Source organism: Balaenoptera borealis (assembly GCF_965194805.1).
Source record: "Balaenoptera borealis genome assembly, chromosome: 21".
In the NCBI taxonomy this organism is placed as follows: Eukaryota; Metazoa; Chordata; class Mammalia; order Artiodactyla; family Balaenopteridae; genus Balaenoptera; species Balaenoptera borealis.
Window position 1 is genome coordinate 23,799,013 of NC_138880.1, and position 18,756 is coordinate 23,817,768.

At 40.3% G+C, this 18,756-nt stretch overlaps 1 protein-coding gene and 1 long non-coding RNA gene across 4 annotated transcripts in view; one reads left to right on the forward strand and one right to left on the reverse strand.

Annotated features, from left to right (window-relative positions):
- The first annotated feature begins 2,154 nt into the window (after positions 1-2,154).
- Positions 2,155-18,756, forward strand: part of CFAP97 (cilia and flagella associated protein 97) — a 47,465-nt gene continuing 30,863 nt past the window's right edge. Inside the window, exon 1 of one of the 3 annotated variants that reach the window (XM_082375286.1) lies at positions 2,155-3,281. The gene's annotated coding sequence lies outside the window, so the exon portion shown is untranslated. Of the gene's footprint in view, positions 3,384-18,756 lie in introns of all 3 variants that reach the window. The other 2 variants (XM_082375285.1, XM_082375284.1) reach the window with 2 other exon arrangements.
- Positions 3,394-18,755, reverse strand: LOC309619784. The gene is made up of 3 exons (XR_014239227.1): positions 17,717-18,755; positions 9,059-9,549; positions 3,394-5,791 (listed from the first exon to the last, which is right to left on the reverse strand). It is a non-coding gene; the product is annotated as an uncharacterized lncRNA (long non-coding RNA).

The window sequence follows — 18,756 nt, forward strand, 5'->3', positions numbered from 1 at the left end:
CATTCTCTCACTCAGTCCAAAAATATTAGCCAGGGGCTTTGCTAGAAAGTAGTATAAAATACGGTCTCTGTCCTTGAAGAGCTCACAGTCTAATTGGGGTGGGGAAGGGAGGCATAAAGCAATGTAATACATATTATAAGAAAGGTATTACCGAGTTCTAGGGTGACAAGAGGAGAGCTACTATTTCTGCTTTGTGGGAGTTAAGGAAATTTCAAATGTTACCTTTCCTGGGAATCTAAGTCATTTTGCTTTCTGAATTTCTTCTATTTATTATAGTGTTTAGGTATGTTGAACTAACCTTTTAGATACTCAAAAGATATGGGACTACACTACACAATTTTTAAGCTGGTTTATAAACTTTAACGCAGTAAATATTTCATCCTTCAAAACTTGATTCCTAAATTTAAAAAACAAAAAAGTCTTCCAATGGGTGTACATTTGCTCATAACCTAAAGGAAGTTTAGCATAGTGAAAAAACTGCCAGATAAAATGGAAGAGTCTTTTAATAGCTCTCTATAGAAACAGTCAAGCCTATATTGTTTCGGGAGGTTTACAAATAAGTGAGGAACAATTTTTAAAAAGGACAGGAGGGATAATATTTACATCTTTTCTGACAAAAGAGTACAGATTCAGTGAATCTGGGGAAAGACCTTTTTTCACCTATGAGTTGATGACCTCATATGAACTATGAAGAGGAACAAAGCAAATAAAATCTGTGTCCTGAAGGAGCTTATTTACAGTATAGTTCATTGGTTCATTCATTCAATATAGACACTCCTTCAGGAAAAGAAAATCAGGGAAAGGGCAAAACTTACAAATTCATAGCACAGAAAAGAGCCAAAATTAAAGCTTGAGATATAATAATCTTATTTTTTTATCATGGTAAAATATACACAAAATTTGCAATTTGTCATTTTTAATATAATTCAGTGGCATTAATGCTTTCACATTGTTGCACAACATCACCACTATCCATCTCCAGAATATTTTTGTCATTGCGTACTGAAACTCTGTACCCATTAAACAATAACTCCCCATTCCCTTCTCCCCTTGGGAATTTCTATCCTAATTTCTGTTGCTATGACTTGCCTATTTTAGGTACCTCATGTAAGTGGAATCATATAATATTTGTCCTTTCCTGTCTAGCTTCTTTTATTTAGTGTAAGGTTTTCAAGGTTCATCCATGTTGTAGGATGTGTCAGAATTTCGTTACTTTTTATGGCTGAATATTTCATTACTTGTATATACCACATTTTGTTTATCCAGTCATCTGTTGATGGACATTTGTTTATCCAGTCATCTGTTGATGGACATTTGGGTTGCTTCCATCTTTTGGAAGCATTATTGTGAATAATGCTGCTCTGAACATGGGTGTATAAATATCTGTTTGAGACTCTGCTTTCAGTTCTTCTGGGTATACATCCACAAGTGAAATTGCTAGGTCAGATGGTAATTCTGTGTTCAATTTTTTGAGGAACTGCCATAGTTTTCCACAGTGGCAACACCATTTTACCTTCCCAGGAGCAATGCACAAGGGTTCCTATCTCTCCCCATCTTTGCCAACCCTTGTTATTTTCTGTTTGTTTTGTTTTGTTTTGTTTTAATAGCCATCCCAATGTGTGCGAGGTGGTATCTCATGGTTTTAATTTGCATTTCCCTAATGATTAATGATATTGAACACCTTTCCATGTGCTTATTGGCCATCTTCTTTGGAGAAATGGCTATTCAACTCCTTTGTATAATAAACTTCTGACCACAGGACGAAATGCATAATGAAGAACAAAAATAGAGCCAATTTCTTAATGAGACTCCCTAGGATATGGGTAACCAGGAGTTCCTTTCCCTACACTTTCATGTAAAAAATATCGGGTACCTATTGTATTAATTTCCTGTTGCCGCCGTAACAAATTACTACAAACTTAGCAGTTTAAAACAACACAAATTTATTCTCTTACCTTTCTGGAGGTCAAAATCTAAAATCAAGGTACGGGCTGGGCTGCATTTCTTCTGGAGGCTTCAAGGGGAGAATCCCCTTTCTTCCCTTTGTCAGCTTCCAGATGTGCCTTCAATTCTTGGCTCACTGCCCCTTACATCACTCCGACCTCTTGCTGCTTCTTTTTTTTAAAAAAATGTTTTTAAACCCAGTTTTATTGAGGTATAATTGACATATAACATTAAGGTGTACAACAAAATGATTTATGTACATATTACGAAATGATCACTGCAAGTCTAGTTAACATTGATTACCTCACATGTATACAAATTTCTTTTCCTTAGGATGAAAACTTTTAAGATCTATTCTTTCAGCTACTATCAAATATACAACAGGGTATTAACTATAGTCACCATGCTGTGTATTACAACCTCTTGCTTCTAGTGCCATGTCTTTTATTACTGACCCCGAATTTCTTGCCTCCCCTCGTATAAGAACCCTTATGATTGAGCTCACCTGGGATAACCTAGGTTGATTTGCCCATCTAAAGATCCTTAATCACAAAGTCCCTTTTGCCATGTAAAGTATCATATTCACAGGTTTGGGAATAGGAGGTGGGCATCTATGGGGCACCATTGTTCTACCACACCTACTATGTGCCTGAGAGTTCAAAAACGAAAAATTGCTGCATTCAATACATTGGACAGAAATTATTTTTCTTAGATTGTTTTAACTACCCATCTCATTTACCAGTAGTCAGAGGACTTTCTAATGTGTTACCAGCCCCTGGCCCATAAAGCTAACTAATTCTTTGAACTTAACTTTGCTGATAGAAATAATCACAGACACAGCCGCTTGCGTATTTATTATCATTGCTGCTCTTCGGGTACAAGATAATTAAAGCAGCTTTCCCCATGACATCAGCCACTGCAACAACTAGGTCCACCCGCACTGCGGTTAACAGCCGAGAGGCAGCAGCAGTTAACACCCTGGAGGGGCACCGGGCAGCCGAGGGCGCGGAGATCACTCTCTTCCCGCGTCCCTTGCCATTCGAGAGGAGGGTCGTCGGGCAGGCCTCGCGCCCCCCGCCGGCCGGAGCCGGGCCGGCCCGCCGCGCTCTGTGACGCCCGCCACGAGGAGCGGCGCCGCGCCGGCCCTCTGGCACCGCCCGGTTCCCAAGGGACCCGCCGCGTGCCCCTGCGACCTCTTTTCCCGTTCCGCTCTCTCCGCCTCCGGAAGCTCGAGCCGCCGCCGGGGCCGCGTGGAGGGGCTGCGGGAGCGCGTGCGCGTGCGCGAGGCCGGAACGCCGCGGGCGGCGCTGGGAGGTTGCGGTGGTCGCGGTGCCCAGGTGAGCGGCGCGCGGGCGACCCTTCCTCCCCTCGCAGAGCCCCCGCCCCCCGTTCGGGATCCGTTTTCTTCTCCGGAGCCCAGGCCTCGGCGAGCACGCAGGGTCGGTATGCGGAAGCCGGCGCGGGAGGTTAGGAAGGCGGGCCGGCCGGGCCCCCAGCCCTGCGACCCGCCTCCTCTGCGGCCCGGGCAGACCCTCGGACGGCGGATGTAACCACCGCGGAGGCGTCCGGGCCGGCGGGACCACGGGTCCCGCAGCCCCAGCCGGCCGCGGTGGGACGGCCCGGCCTGCCTTGGGGCGCGTTTGCGGGTGGCTTGGTGGTCGGGGTCGGCCGTGAATTTGAGACGTGGTCGCGACCGGGATCCCGGCTCAGGTCACCGCCGCCCACCTCCGGGGACTTGCCCCTGACCCCTGAGGCTGGAGGGGGATGTCAGTTATTATCCGCTACCTAGCGGGATCAGGAGGGGGTCGTGTAAGGAACTTGAGTTCCTGGAATACGGGTGTTTACTTTGGCCCGAGATTTTCGTGTACCCAATCGGTTACCTTCTTTGGACCAAATCATATGTCAAACTACAGAAATGTAATGTCACAGTATCAAAATGGCAGTTAAAAATGCCAGATTCCTATTTGTGTGTTTTCCTGATGTAACCTGAAAGCATCAGTATTTCTATTGCTGGTTCTGCAGGGGCTGTACAAATTGTGAGTGTCCAAGTGATTCCCGGGCACCTTTGGCAAGTACTTGTCCTCATTGAGCACGAGCAGGGTTATTGCAGCCTGATGAACTGTCATTTGATTTGAATCTCACTAACTTTGAAGTGAATGTTATCAAAAGGATTGCTTAGTGGGACAGTTGGATAATTTTTCCGTTAATTAAATCACCTGAATGTTTAAGTCCTTACAATAACCGGTCTGTTGGATGTTATGAACCTAAACTTAAACCTGAAAAGTCTCCCAGGCAATGGGCTATGCACCCCTCTCACGAACTGTGACCACTTAGAGAGACAGATGCTTACACGTACTGGGGACTATAGGAGCCTTGTAAATGCAGGTAAGGGGATAGTTGATTCCGGTGTGTGTGAGAGAGGGGGGATGAGGGACAGCTGTAGGAAACTAGCTCAGGTGAAAGAGGTGATTTTTCTGCTTACGTAACTGGCTAGCAAAGAGCAGAACTAGGGCTCAGCCTTAAATCTCCTAACTCCAAACTCCTTCATCAGATAAACATTCTTTGAATGTCTAGTATTTGTCACGTCCTATTTTAGGCACTAGGATATAAAGATGAGCAAGATAGCAGGAGTTCCTAGTCTGGTAAGACAGGAAAGGCGGGAAACAGCTTTGAAAAACAGGGATTTCAAAAGAAGGATCTGTAATCATTTGGCTTACGGTTAGACTTTGGGATTTAGACCTAGTTCATGTTAGGGTTGGGAAAGGTCATAGCCTCCAAATTTATAATTCCCTCTGCAGCATCCTAGCAAATGGCCATCCAGTCTTTGCTCCAACATTATGTAGTGATTTACGGCTCCTAATTTTAGAAGGCAGCCCATTCCATTCTAATGTTAAACTCAAAACAGCTTTCGTATGCACTCCATCTGTTGATGCAAGTTCTACCTCTGGAGCTACAAATAATAGCTCTCAAGTCTGAACACACCCTTTCTCTTAGTCATTTCTTTTATTCCTATGAGCCCTTGGTCTGTAAACCAAAATTAATCACAACTTCAGTTCTAGACTCTTCACCATAGCACCCAGGGCTAAGTGCTTCATTCAAAAAGATGTTGCGGAAAAACCTGAATGAACTTTTTGGCCAACCCAATGGTTTGACCAAGCAGAATGTAATGCAAGTTGTCCTACACTGTATGTTGCTACCCCAGGTTTAGTGACTTCCAGAAATGTCACTCTCCTTGCCAGAAATACCTTTGGAATTCATTACTCTCTTTGGAAAGGGGGTTGGGTCCCAAGCTCAGCTTGGGATAGAGAGTCACAAGTTAATTCAAACCTATTACCTAGGTTAACACTTCTAAATTTACCTAAGGTGACTGGTTTATTTAATTTGCAATGCCAAGGAATTTGTTCCAGATTAATTTATTAGAGGGAAACTGCTACACAGCAAATATATCTAGTAAAATGTGTGGCAAACACTGGCGTATGTATCTAATTTTAACTGTACAGACCACCCTTTTTTGCAAAGAACTGTTTCTAAAGCTCTATTGCTAAACAAGTCCCATTTCCCTTAAAAATCCCTGTGACGGGAGGGTCTTCTTATCTTGCCCACTGTTTACCATCAAATAAATAATAGATATCACAACAATGTGTTTTAAAGTTCAAAAAAGGAAGTCTCAGTTCCTAGCCTTTTCGAAGGACCATACTTTGAAGCAGAGTAGAACAGTGGTTAGTAGCCTGATCCTCAAGACAGCCTGCTTTAGAATCTTGGCTGTGCCACTTCTTAGCTGTATGGCTTCGGGCAAGTTCTTGGTCTGCTTCAGCTTCCTCTCTGCCAAATGGGAGTGACGAAATCTCTTAAAGTTATTGTAGAGATTCAATGAGTTAATACTTGTAATGCACTTAGAACAATGCTAACATGTAAGTACTCAATACTTCTGGCTATTAGTAGTAGTAGAATAACAGCACTAGTACAAGTGAGACTTAGTTATGTTAGTAATTTTATTTCTATAGAAATGTAAACAAGTTTTGCAGAGGGATGGAAGTTGGAATGATTTGGATGATTAGCTTTTTAAAAGATTTGTTTTTTAAACTGGCTAGGAAAATTTGTGCTCTGGGCTGTGCTATGAAACCATTCGCTTTTAAAATTTTAAGAAACTTGTAAAAAATTTTCTTGAGTCCTAAAGGCAGTCTTAACCATGGGAAAAACAGTAACCACAGCTCTTTTATTCTTTTATTCTTGACATTTTGGATTAAAGGGTGAATTATCTTACAAAAAAGGGTGACTTTGGGGAGAATTTAATGACAATGTTAATAAGAGCTGTCCATCATTCAGTAGCTGATTTGATTTGTAGTTTTTCTTTTTGAACTCAGGTGGGCAGAATTGGATTGATAACGAACAGTCGTACTCTGTGATGACCTGTAATCACAGGCCTCTGCCCAGGTTCTTAACTTTTCTCCTTTGTCCACTTGCCCAGCCTCATTCCTCCCTCCGCTCATAGGCTCATACTCTTAGATGTTTAACGTACGTCCTCCCAGCGCATGCTGTAGAATTTTATTTATATGTTTGTGCCTTTGAGAATTTAGTTTTGTTTTGTGTGTGTGTGTTGTTTTTCATAATTGTATTGTCATTCATTTAATTCTTTTCTCTTGGTAAATATAATTTTTGTAGATCTCAGCTTATCCTTTTTGACTGATATATAATATATCATATACAACATTTTGCTTATCCATTTTCCTCTTACTAGACATTGAGTTTTTTCTAAGTCAGGGCTGTTACCGACAGGGCTGTGATGAACATCTTGTACTTGTGCCCAGGAACACACAACTGGGAAGCGGCAGAACCAAGTTTTGAGCCTGAGTGTCTGACTCAGTTTGTTCTTTTTCACTGTGCAGACTCCCTGTTATCACTTACTTGCTTAGCTTATTGCATGAACACTATTACAATAACAGTAATGGAAATATTAAAAATGCAACGGGATTGTTGATTTTTCAACTCTTCATTTTTGTTCTTTTTTCCCCTAGTTTTTGTTTAAATGTCTAAATTGTATTATTAACCCAAGATGGATAACAATTTTGTATTATGCATTTTTCATGCCGATAATAGCACCTAAATCAGGGTCCACAAAATTTTTCATTAAAGGGGTCAGCTGGTAAATATTTTAGGCTTTGTGGGCCCTATGGTATCGGTCACAGCTACTTAACTCTGCAGGTGTAGTGGGAAAGCTGTCAGAGACAGTTCCTAAACCTGTGAGTGGGGCTGTGTCCCAATAAAACATTATTTACGAAACAAATGGTGGGCGGCCGCATTTAGCCCAGGCACAGTAGTTTGCTGACCCCTGATTTAAATAATTATTTTAATGGATTCATAATATTCCTATATTCAAGTTTTTTTCAGTATTAAAAGAAATGCTGTAACGCACAGTCACAGCCACTAACCATCAAGGAAATGATCTCCCTAAGACTGAACGTCAGAAAAGTAAAGAAGAAAATGACTGACTTAAAGATTGAGCCTGAAGCTGTGACCTGTGAATATCACACGGGTTAAGCAAAAACGTCATAACCTCTGGATGCCACACAAAGGAACAACAAACTCTGAGAACTTCAGAGCAGTAGCTGAGAGTGGTGCTAATGCCTTAGATTTTAATCACATCTCTCATTTAAGCTGAGTCTGATCAAAACGGGGGAGTTGTTAAAAAGAAAACTACAGGCTCCAGATGGAGTCACGTCTGCTGGGCCACCCCGCCAAACCGGGGCTTCATACCTAACCTACTTGAAGCTTCAACCTCCCCCAGAAATGTAGTCTTAACCGGTCAGTCAGAAATGTTCTGGTCAGCACCAGTGAGGTAATCTGTCACAGGGCCCTTTCCATCCCCCAAAGGGAGATGAGGTAAACTGCCACACAGACCCCTTTCGTCCCCCATGGGTAGGTTACCTAAGCCTGAAATAGTCTTTTTTATATATGAGTTCCTTGTCTTGCCTTTAAAAACTTTTCCCTTTCTGTAGCCCTTTGGAGCTCCCCTCTACTCTCTGGGTGGGATGCTGCCTGATTCATGAATTGTTCAATAAAGCCAATTAGATCTTTAAAATTTACTTGTTTGAATTTTTCTTTTTTTTAACATATTGTAAAACCTTTGGGGAGGAGGCTTCCTTCTGTGGATTTGAATTTTAAAACGTAAAGAGGCCATTAATCCGTGCTACAGGAAATAATATTTCTTGTATTTAATATTTATTAGGAATAAGTTTTACAGTCTAATTTTTCTGAAATCTTTAAAATCTACTTACATCTTATTTCAGTTTAAATATAATAATGTGTTAGAATTTTAAAACTCACTTGTACTTAATCCTCTCTTAATTTATCTTCACTTAGCTTAAATTTTCCTGAATACTGTATACCATTTGCAAACCTGCTTAATTAATGGCACAATTACAGTTTTACTATATTTGATTTTCTTAAGTACCTCAAACAGCTAACAAGACACACTTATAGATCTCACAAAGGAAACCTAAGTACTTAGATGTTTTTTATAAACCTAAGTCTAAACTTACTGATTTAATCAGATTCCCTTAAGTGTTTAAAAGTTGATTACAGTTAAATTTTTGCAAGTTTAATATATCAGAATCTCTTCAGTATTTCAAAACTTTAACGGCAGAAACTTTAACCTATTATATTAATCTGTCACATTAGTGTTAATAGTATGTTTGGTTGCTTTTTAAATCATGTCTCTACCTACTTGTTTTTATAGATTGCAGGGTCACTTAAACAAAGGCTGCAGAGTATCATGGCTGATTTAGGATACAGATTACATAGTCTTTTATTGCTTGATGTGGTGTAATGGAATTAATCATGATTTGAATATAGTGAACCCATAATTGGATTGTTGGCTACATATTATTATTATTGGAATTTTGTATATACCTTTCCCTTGACATAGCTCATGTTATTTGCCTCTTTTGAATATCATTATCAACTAATGGCTTTCCACAGAATTACTTTTTTATTTTTAAGTGTATTTTGTGTTTTTTTGTTCTTCAGTGCAGAATTGTCCAGCTTGGACAGTGGAAGCCCCTATAAACTGAATCCTTTGTTTTATTACTACTCTAGGCTTATTGTTTGTTTTTACCTCCAGAAATGGAATCAGCTGCCTTCCAAAGGATCTTGGTTTTGAGGGGTGGTTTTAGTGGAGAATAGTATTAGAGAGGTCAAACTCTGAATTTTAGATTATTAGTGACAGATTCTGTGACACTGCTGCGTAGACCCCTGTAATAAGAGAGAAAGAAAAATATGACTTTATACTGACATTTCCAGTTTAATCCCAATTGCATGAAGTATTAAAATACTTTAAAATCAATTTTAATTTTTTACCTTAGTAGTACACATATAAATTTACAGGTCAACTAATAGTTTAAGATTTATAACCAAAATAGTGGTCCCGGCACCACATTAGCAGCAATTGCTTTGAACTTTTTAATCCATTTCTAATATTTAACTCCATGTGTCTAAATAATATGCCTTAATTTTTCCATTTTAGACAGCCTGTCTACTATCTCAGTAGATACTAAATCTCCCTTACGCTGGACTCCCTTTAGCACAATGAGACATGCACACTTTCCCCTTTTTGCCGCAGACCGGCTGCAGAAAGCTAGAAGTTCCTGGCGGTGAGGGGTAAGGAACTGAAAAGCACCAGTATGGGGTCAGAAGGGCCAAGACAACTGATGGTTGCAAGGCTAGTTTATTCAAAGAGCATGAATGTATATATAGGTTTAGTACGGAACGAATACCAGACAACAAATCAGCAAACCTTGTATTTCCACATAATTCTGTCGCCACTATCTATGCGCCATTATCTATGCGCCATTATCTATGCATCACTATCTATGCGTCAGCATGCCTTATGGGCCATTCTTTGGAGATACAGACTTCCCCCTCAGGGCAGCACGTCCTTCTTCTGGGGAGCAACCAGGGGCTCTTAGATCCAGAGCAGGCACCTGGAACGAAACTGGCCGCAAGCCATTTTCCTTTTTTACGCTCAATACCGCAGCGTCAGGAGTGCATACCAAGAAAGAGACAAGCAGTTCTCCGCAAAGCAGAAAGCTGAATAAGCTTACAGCTTGGGGGCCACCACATTTCCCCCTTTTTTATTATTTTTTAAAGCTTGATAATGTAGTTTTAAGCCATGAACATCCTGACGCAAGACAGCGAAGCGCCCCATTACAAATCTAACAATACAAGGTAATAAACCGATCACCAATAAAAGTAGTACACCAATTGATATCAGGCCTGAGAGCCCTCCATGAATCCATTGTATCGGATTTAGCCCTTGTAGTTGATCTAATAATCCTTGAATCAAATTCTGGGGTCCATCTTCGTCCAGGTGGGCCTCTTGAATAGCTTGTATTTCGGCATTTAACTTTTGAATATCAAGGCTAATGTGTCCATCAGTCCATACACTTAATATATGCATTTTTACTTTTTCCCAATCCCATTGTGAATCATTATATAAATGTTGAGTTACACAAATCCAGGTATATTTGGCATGACAAATCAAACGCATTTTTAATTTTAAAGCCATAACTTGATCCCCTATTCCTATTAGAACATTTTTTAATTCATCTACTTCCGTTTTTAGTTGGGTATCAATATGACTTTGTAGGGCTAATGCTACACTAGTATTTTTAGATAACTGATTAACATAATGAGCCTGGTGAATAGTTTGTGAAAGAGCAATCCCAGCAGTGGCCGCAGTAGCAGTTAAAGCTGCTAAGGCTAGGATTGCACATATTAGAACACCTATAAATCTCTTTGGTCGTTTTAATGCTTCAGTCAATTCCAGCCAGGCTTGCATGCCAGTGTTATGATACCATGGTTCAGACAAATTAACAGGTAACATTACATAAGAAGGTTGCTTCATAATCATAACAGATGTAGATCCTTTAACGGGCAAAACACAACTACTAAAGATACAATTAACACAAGTAATATTATAACCTATAGGATTCATAGTGTATTCTACAATTAAATCTCCAATCAATAAAGCATAAGGAGGAGCGACGCAAGTAATCACCGGTCTATAAGAAAAGGATAAGGCAAGTTTCCAGAATTCCCATTGCTTGTAAAAAACAAGGCTGTTATTATTAACGGGGACAGAAGAAACTAGTATGGTGCCATTATCATAATCTAAAGTACACCAGACAGAGGCTTTAGTCCATGTATCATTACAAACAGGAAAATCAAACTGCGGGAATTCAGAAGCCATAAAAGCAGGAAATTGTAGTCCTGTGACAGTCTTTACGACCGTAATTTGATGTCCAGCTAATAACGTCCCTTGATTACCTATGGTAGTTTCAATACACAAATAATGTCCAGTATCTTCAATTCTCAAGCGATATATGCATAGAGAATGATCCAACGAAGTATTAGAAGCAAGCTTAGTTACTCTAGCATTCATGTGAATGGGAACGTTATCCTTATACCAAAATACAAAGGTGGATAAATCTTCTCGTCTAGGAACAGTCTGTTTGCAAGGAAGACAAATATTAGATCCCACAGCTTTATAATTTTTACGTAAATGAGTAAAAAATTGAGAATTTACAGTGGTTTGGTAAGAAATAGCATGTTCTAAAGCAACAGCCTTAACACAACCAGAATTGGTACTCATAGGACTTAAACAAACAGGGGGAGTATTAAGCCAATTAGAGTAATTAACAGAAGTATTAGTAATAGGCAAATTTCCTAGCACTCTTCCAAAAGTAGAATCATTATAGAAAATTGGAAGGTCAGCTTCAGACCATGTAACAGGTTGTAATAAAGGAGGATCGGGTACATAAGCCCAGTAAGATTTAGCCTCTATAGGTGGGGCTGCCAATACAGCTATCATGGCTAAAAAAAAGGTAAGAGGAGAGCGAGGATGAGCACTCTCCTCCATAATCCTACGTGCTTGAAATACTAAACATTGCAATTGATACCAAGTAATTTGATTTCGATCTCCCCTCGCCTCCCTGACAAGTTGTCTCCTACTCCGTCGCCGCATTCTTCTCGTCCGCCGGGGGAACCGGTTGGGGTGTGCTGTGGTCGATTGCGAGAGCCTCAGGCGACGCATTCTTCGAGTCAGGGTGTTTATTGGTGATGGCATGATAATGTCGAACCAAGCGCTCCGGGAGCCACCGCGGAGAGTCTGCCTCCCTAGGGAAAACACAAACATGGCCTCGGCCCCATACTAAAACAGGGTCTGGTCCATGCCAAAGGTTAGTCATGGGATCTTTCCATTTAACAAGCGCTTTTTCAGGAGGGGTTCCAGAAAGACCTGTAAACAATCGTTCATAAGGCGTGTGACTAAATGCATCTAAAGTTAAAAAATTTAAAATAAATAAAGCATGATTAAGCATAATCTGAGGAGATCTATCATATTCCCCCTTTTTTATTTTTTGTAATGTAATTTTTAATTGTCGGTTGGCACGTTCTACAATACCTTGACCCTGAGGATTGTAGGGAATGCCTGTTTTATGTGAAATATGGAAAGTTGCACAAAAATTGGCAAAAGCTTTACTCGTATATCCTGGAGCATTATCTGTTTTTAAAGCTTTAGGAATTCCCATAGATGCAAAACAATGAAATAAATGAGTAATTACATATTTAGTAGATTCCCCAGCCAAAGGCGTAGCACATATAAAATTAGAGTAAGTATCAACAGTTACATGAACAAATTGTAATTTACCAAAAGAGGGAATATGAGTAACATCCATTTGCCAAAGATGATGAGGGAGTAAACCCCGAGGATTGACTCCAAATTGTGGAACAGGAAGGTGGGGTAAACATTTAGAGCAGGACTTAACAATGTATCGGGCTGTTTCTCTAGAAATAGAGAATTGTTTTTGAAGCATAGCAGCAGATTGATGATGTAAATTATGTGATTGAGTAGCAAGATCCTGAGGTTGAGATAAACTTAAGCCTATAATCTTTGTATTTTCGTCAGCCAATTGATTTCCCAAAGACAATGGGCCAGGGAGACCTGAATGGGCTCGAATATGTAATATGGCTACAGGAAACTCATGCTGACGAATAATCTTTTGTAGTTGAAAGAAAGTCTGAAACAATTGAGAATCAACAGTATTGCCAATTATAGCAGTTTCTATGTTACGCAAAATAGTAACCAAATAATGGCTATCTGTATAGAGATTAAAAGAACAATGTGAAAAGATTTGAAAAGCCAAGGAAATCGCATGTAATTCAACTCGTTGGGCAGAGGTATGATCTGTTTGTTCTTTATGAAGTAAGTCATCAGAAATAACCACAGCGATGCCATTGGCAGAACCATCAGTAAAAACATTTGGGGCATTGAGAATAGGAGTTGAACAGATAGTTTTTGGAAAAATAAATAGATGTTGAGTAGCAAAATGAAGGAGCTTATTAGAAGGATAATGATTATCAATAATTCCTGAATATCCAGCAAAAGCAAGAGCCCAAAAATCAGAGACAAATAATAGCCAAGAATATTGATAAGTAGTATAAGGTATAATAATAGAATTTGGTTCATATCCTACCAACTGAATATTTCTTCTACGACCCAATTGAACAAGGGTTGCTATTAACTCATAATAAGGTGTAATGACTTTATTAGGCGTATTTTTCATATGAATCCATTCAAGAATTCCTGTTTCTTGCCATAATAAGGCGGTAGGGGTATGTGACGTAGCACAGATTATTAATAGTATAGGTAAAGAAGGCTCAATTCTAGTTAGCTGAGCAGATTGTATTGCTTTGTTTACAAGCTTGAGTGCTTGTTGAGCTTCAGAAGTTAAAATACGAGGGGAAGAAGGATCAGGACTTCCCTTTAGGATATTAAAAAGAGGCTGTAATTGACCCGTAGTTAATTTTAAAGAAGGTCGCAGCCAATTAATATCTCCTAATAACTTTTGAAAATCATTTAAAGTTTTAAGAACGTCAGTCCGTATCTCTATCTTCTGAGGTGTAATATTATAATTTGTGATATACTTACCAAGATATGAGAAAGGTGGGTTCATCTGTACTTTGTCAGCAGCAATGACTAGTCCTGATCGTGACAAATGACTTTGAAGGGAATTATAAGCCTTAAGTAAAATATGTTTATCAGAATAAGCAAGTAATAAGTCATCCATATAATGAATAAAATATATCTGAGGGAACTGTTTACGAACAGGGGCAATAACTTGAGCTACAAACTGTTGACATAAAGTAGGACTATTAGCCATACCCTGAGGCAGCATTTTCCATTGATAACGTTGCATAGGTTCTATAAAATTTAAAGAGGGTAAGCTAAAAGCAAATCGCAACTTATCAGCCGGAAATAGAGGAATAGTAAAAAAGCAATCCTTAAGATCAATAATAATAATCATATAATTTTTAGGTATGGCTGCAGGAGAAGGCAAACCTGGTTGCAGAGCTCCCATAATTACCATAGTTTGGTTAACAGCACGTAAATCTTGCAATAAACGATATTTTCCCGATTTTTTCTTTATAACAAATATAGGAGTATTCCAAGGGCTATTAGACTTTTCTAGTCTGCCCAAAGCAAGCTGTTCATTAATTATATTATGAGCCGCCATTAATTTCTCCTTAGAAAGGGGCCATTGGTCCACCCAGATAGGATTATCAGAAATCCAAGTTATAGGGTCAGCATGTGGTGGAGGAGAATCCAAGGCCCCTAGAAAAAACCCAAGCCTGTTTTATCCCGTTTATTATCAGTCTGTAAGGGTAATTTATTTCCCTGTTGATTTTTTCCCAAACCATTCCTAGGATCATAACCTTGATTTAACAATATATTAGTTACAGTAGGGTTGGGACTAAGCAATAGGATTCCCATTTGTTGTAATATATCTCTTCCCCAAAGGTTAACTGGCAGTCCGGGCAATACGTAGGGTTTGAATATTCCTTGATTACCTTCAGCATCCTGCCAATGTAGGTATTGCGAACTTTGTTGTGGAGAATTAGATTGGCCAATACCTTGCAACTGTGTAATGGTTTGGTGCACGGGCCAATTTTTTGGCCAATGTATAAACGAAATAACAGAAACATCAGCACCAGTATCTAATAACCCAGAAAAAGGCCTTCCATTTATTTTTAATACCAATTGTGGTCTTTCCCTACCAATTTGTTGAATCCAGTAAACTGCATCAGAGGAACCGAAAGCCCCAGTTCCTCTTTTGTTATGTTGTAAAATTTTTCCTTCTGGTATGAATGGAATTAATAGAAGCTGAGCTATTCGCATACCGGGTGTGATAAGAAAAGATCCTTTTGATGTTTGAACCATAACCTTTAATTCCCCTTCATAATCAGCATCAATCACCCCAGGAATAATAGTTAAGCCTTTCATAGACATACTACTTCTTCCAAGGATTATACCAACTGTTCCCTGGGGTAAAGGCCCAAAAGTTCCCGTAGGAAGGGCTTGGGGTCCCATATCCGAGGTTAATAAGAATTGGGTGGAGGCACAGAGGTCCAGTCCTGCACTATTTGGCGTGGCCCTTTGAAGGGAGGAGATTCCATTCCCTGAGGAACAAAGGTCTGAGCTGGAGGCGGTGGAGCAGGTTGTGGGGGGATTATTGACATTGCTCCAATTGTTTGATGGGGCCGGAGCAGGCCCCTCCGGAAGTTTCCCGACAAGGGAGTTCCATCTTTATGAGTCACTGATCGACATTCTTTAGCCCAATGCCGTCCTCTTTTGCATCGGGGACAAATTGTGGGAGGAGGAGATTTACCTTGAGGCACAGAACTTACGATAGGCATATTAGGAGTATCAACAGTACAATTTTTTGCAAAATGACCTGGCTTCCCACATTTAAAACAGTTTTTACTTTTAGCATTTGGCCCAAATCCTGCCTTAGTTAGGGCTGCAGCTATAGCTGCTCCCTGTAAGTAAGATGATCCAATATCAGAACAAACTCGAATATAATCCTCTAAATTTCCTTTCCTTTTCCATGGACGTATAGCTGCTTGACAAATATTATTAGCATTTTCGAAAGCCAATTGTTTGACGATAATTGCTCCAGAAGGACCATCAGAAATAATTCTATCAACAGCCTGTAATAATCTATCCACAAAATCAGCATAAGGTTCATCTGCCCCTTGCCTTATTTTAGCAAGGTCTTCAGTCCTAGTGGAGGCAGGTAAATGTTTCCATGCATGTAGAGCTATATGACTGATCTGAGCATAAGCCACAAAAGGGAAAGCTAATTGATCCTGTAATAACTGATGTTGTCCTTCCCCAATCAACATCTCATAATTTACTAGCACATTATGTGCAGTATTTCTTTCAGCTTGTTCAGCAGCCTTTTCATAATATTCTGATTTCCAAAGTAAATAGTCGCCACCAGTGAGACAAGCACGAGCAATAGATTTCCAGTCTGCTGGAGGCAATGCTTCTGTTGCAATAGTATCCAACATAGTAATAGTGAAAGGGGCTGTAGGCCCATATTGTGCACAGGCTGCTTTTAAATCTTTCAAAACCTTAAAGGAGAGAGGCTGATATTCCCGATTATTTCGTTGTGGATTTTGAGGATTGGGTCGTTCCACCACCGGGCAGCAGAATAAAGGATCCTCCCCTCTATTAAGAGCTCCCCGTACTGCTTGTTGTAAAGGACTAAGCTTAGGAGGGATAGGGACAGAGACATGTAATTGCTGTAACCGCGGAAGAATATTTTCATCAGGATATTTTTCAGCCTCATATTTGGCTTCTTCACCCGCTAAATCAAAAGAAAAGTCATCATCATCAAGTGAATTAACACTTTTTATCCTCGGTGGCAACGGAGGAGCAGTAGCTACTGCAGCAACATGTTCTACAGATTTAGCTGTTAATTTTGGAACTGAATCATAAATTGGATTAAAACAATCTCTTATTAAATTCCACAAGCTAAAAATGGAAACTGAAACAGAAGATGGTCCATGAGCTTCATGATATTTAGATAATTCATCTCCTACACGAGTCCAAATTGCTAAGTCCACTGATCCTCCTTCAGGGAACCAAGGACAAGCATCATATACTAATTGCAAAAATTCCAGAAGTTGTGAGGTAGTTACCTTAGTTCCACGGGCTTTTAACATTGAAAGCAAAACCTGAGCAAATAAATCACGCTCCTTAGAGCCCTTTTGTCCCATATTATTTTACTTCTGACTCTTTCTCGAGTTACCGTCCTAAAAACGAAATTATTTCTTGTGGCCACACTATCTCACTCGAGAGTTCTACTTACCTGAAATCTTCCGAAATGCCTCACGCACTCAGGTCCCTGTGCGGGCGCCACTTGCCGCAGACCGGCTGCAGAAAGCTAGAAGTTCCTGGCGGTGAGGGGTAAGGAACTGAAAAGCACCAGTATGGGGTCAGAAGGGCCAAGACAACTGATGGTTGCAAGGCTAGTTTATTCAAAGAGCATGAATGTATATATAGGTTTAGTACGGAACGAATACCAGACAACAAATCAGCAAACCTTGTATTTCCACATAATTCTGTCGCCACTATCTATGCGCCATTATCTATGCGCCATTATCTATGCATCACTATCTATGCGTCAGCATGCCTTATGGGCCATTCTTTGGAGATACAGACTTCCCCCTCAGGGCAGCACGTCCTTCTTCTGGGGAGCAACCAGGGGCTCTTAGATCCAGAGCAGGCACCTGGAACGAAACTGGCCGCAAGCCATTTTCCTTTTTTACGCTCAATACCGCAGCGTCAGGAGTGCATACCAAGAAAGAGACAAGCAGTTCTCCGCAAAGCAGAAAGCTGAATAAGCTTACAGCTTGGGGGCCACCACACCTTTTTATTGTGGTTATGTAACAGTATGTGATTAAATATTCAGAAGTTTTTCCTCCAAGCTCCCTGTACTGTGTATACGTGTGTCTTAGAGTTTTTGTTCCTCTTTAAGAAGGGACAGAGGGAGCTTTTACTTTTAATAGGAGTTATCTCCTGCTGCTCCCCCAGTAAAGGCAGTGAAGGAACAGAATAGGACAAAGACAAGTACTGAAATAGGGAAGTTTGTTAATCCCCATTGAACTATTTCTACCAGAATGATGTGTGTTTGGGCTGGCTAGGCTGATCTGAAGAGGTTCTAACACCATCCTTTCTTATTCTAAACTCTAATTGTACTTAATTTATAGAATTCAGGTTTCCCTTGGAGTTCAGTCTAGGTATCCATGTTTGTGATATGCCTGATCTCTTATTATTTTCTTGTGAACCAAACTATTAGACTTACTTACTGTTCAGATCATTGGTGCTACTTGATATTATCCCTGTAGCCCCATTATCATTTCACTGAGTTATTGGTTTTTTTAAAAAAATAAATTTATTTATTTTTGGCTGCGTTGGGTCTTCATTGCTGCACACGGGCTTTCTCTAGTTGCAACGAGCGGGGGCTGCTCTTCATTGTGGTGTGCAGGCTTCTCAATGCGGTGGCTTCTCTTGTTGCGGAGCACGGGCTCTAGGCGCGCTGGCTTCAGTAGTTGTGGTGCACGGACTCTAGAGCACAGGCTCAGTACTTGTGGCAAGCGGGCTTCAGTAGTTGTGGCTCACGGGCTCTAGAGCGCAGGCTCAGTAGTTGTGGCGCACGGGCTTAATTGCTCTGCGGCATGTGGGATCTTCCCGGACCAGGGATTGAACCCGTGTCCCCTGCATTGCCAGGTGGATTCTTAACCACTGTGCCACCAGGGAAGTCCGAGTTATTGGTTTTTTGGTGGTGTTTTTTTTGTTTGTTTCATGTTTCTCTTTCTCTATTACCCAAACTTCTCAGTTTTGGAAAATTTGCAAAATGAAAAGTATTTGGAAGTTACTCTTTCATCTGATGGTTACACTTTCCCTCT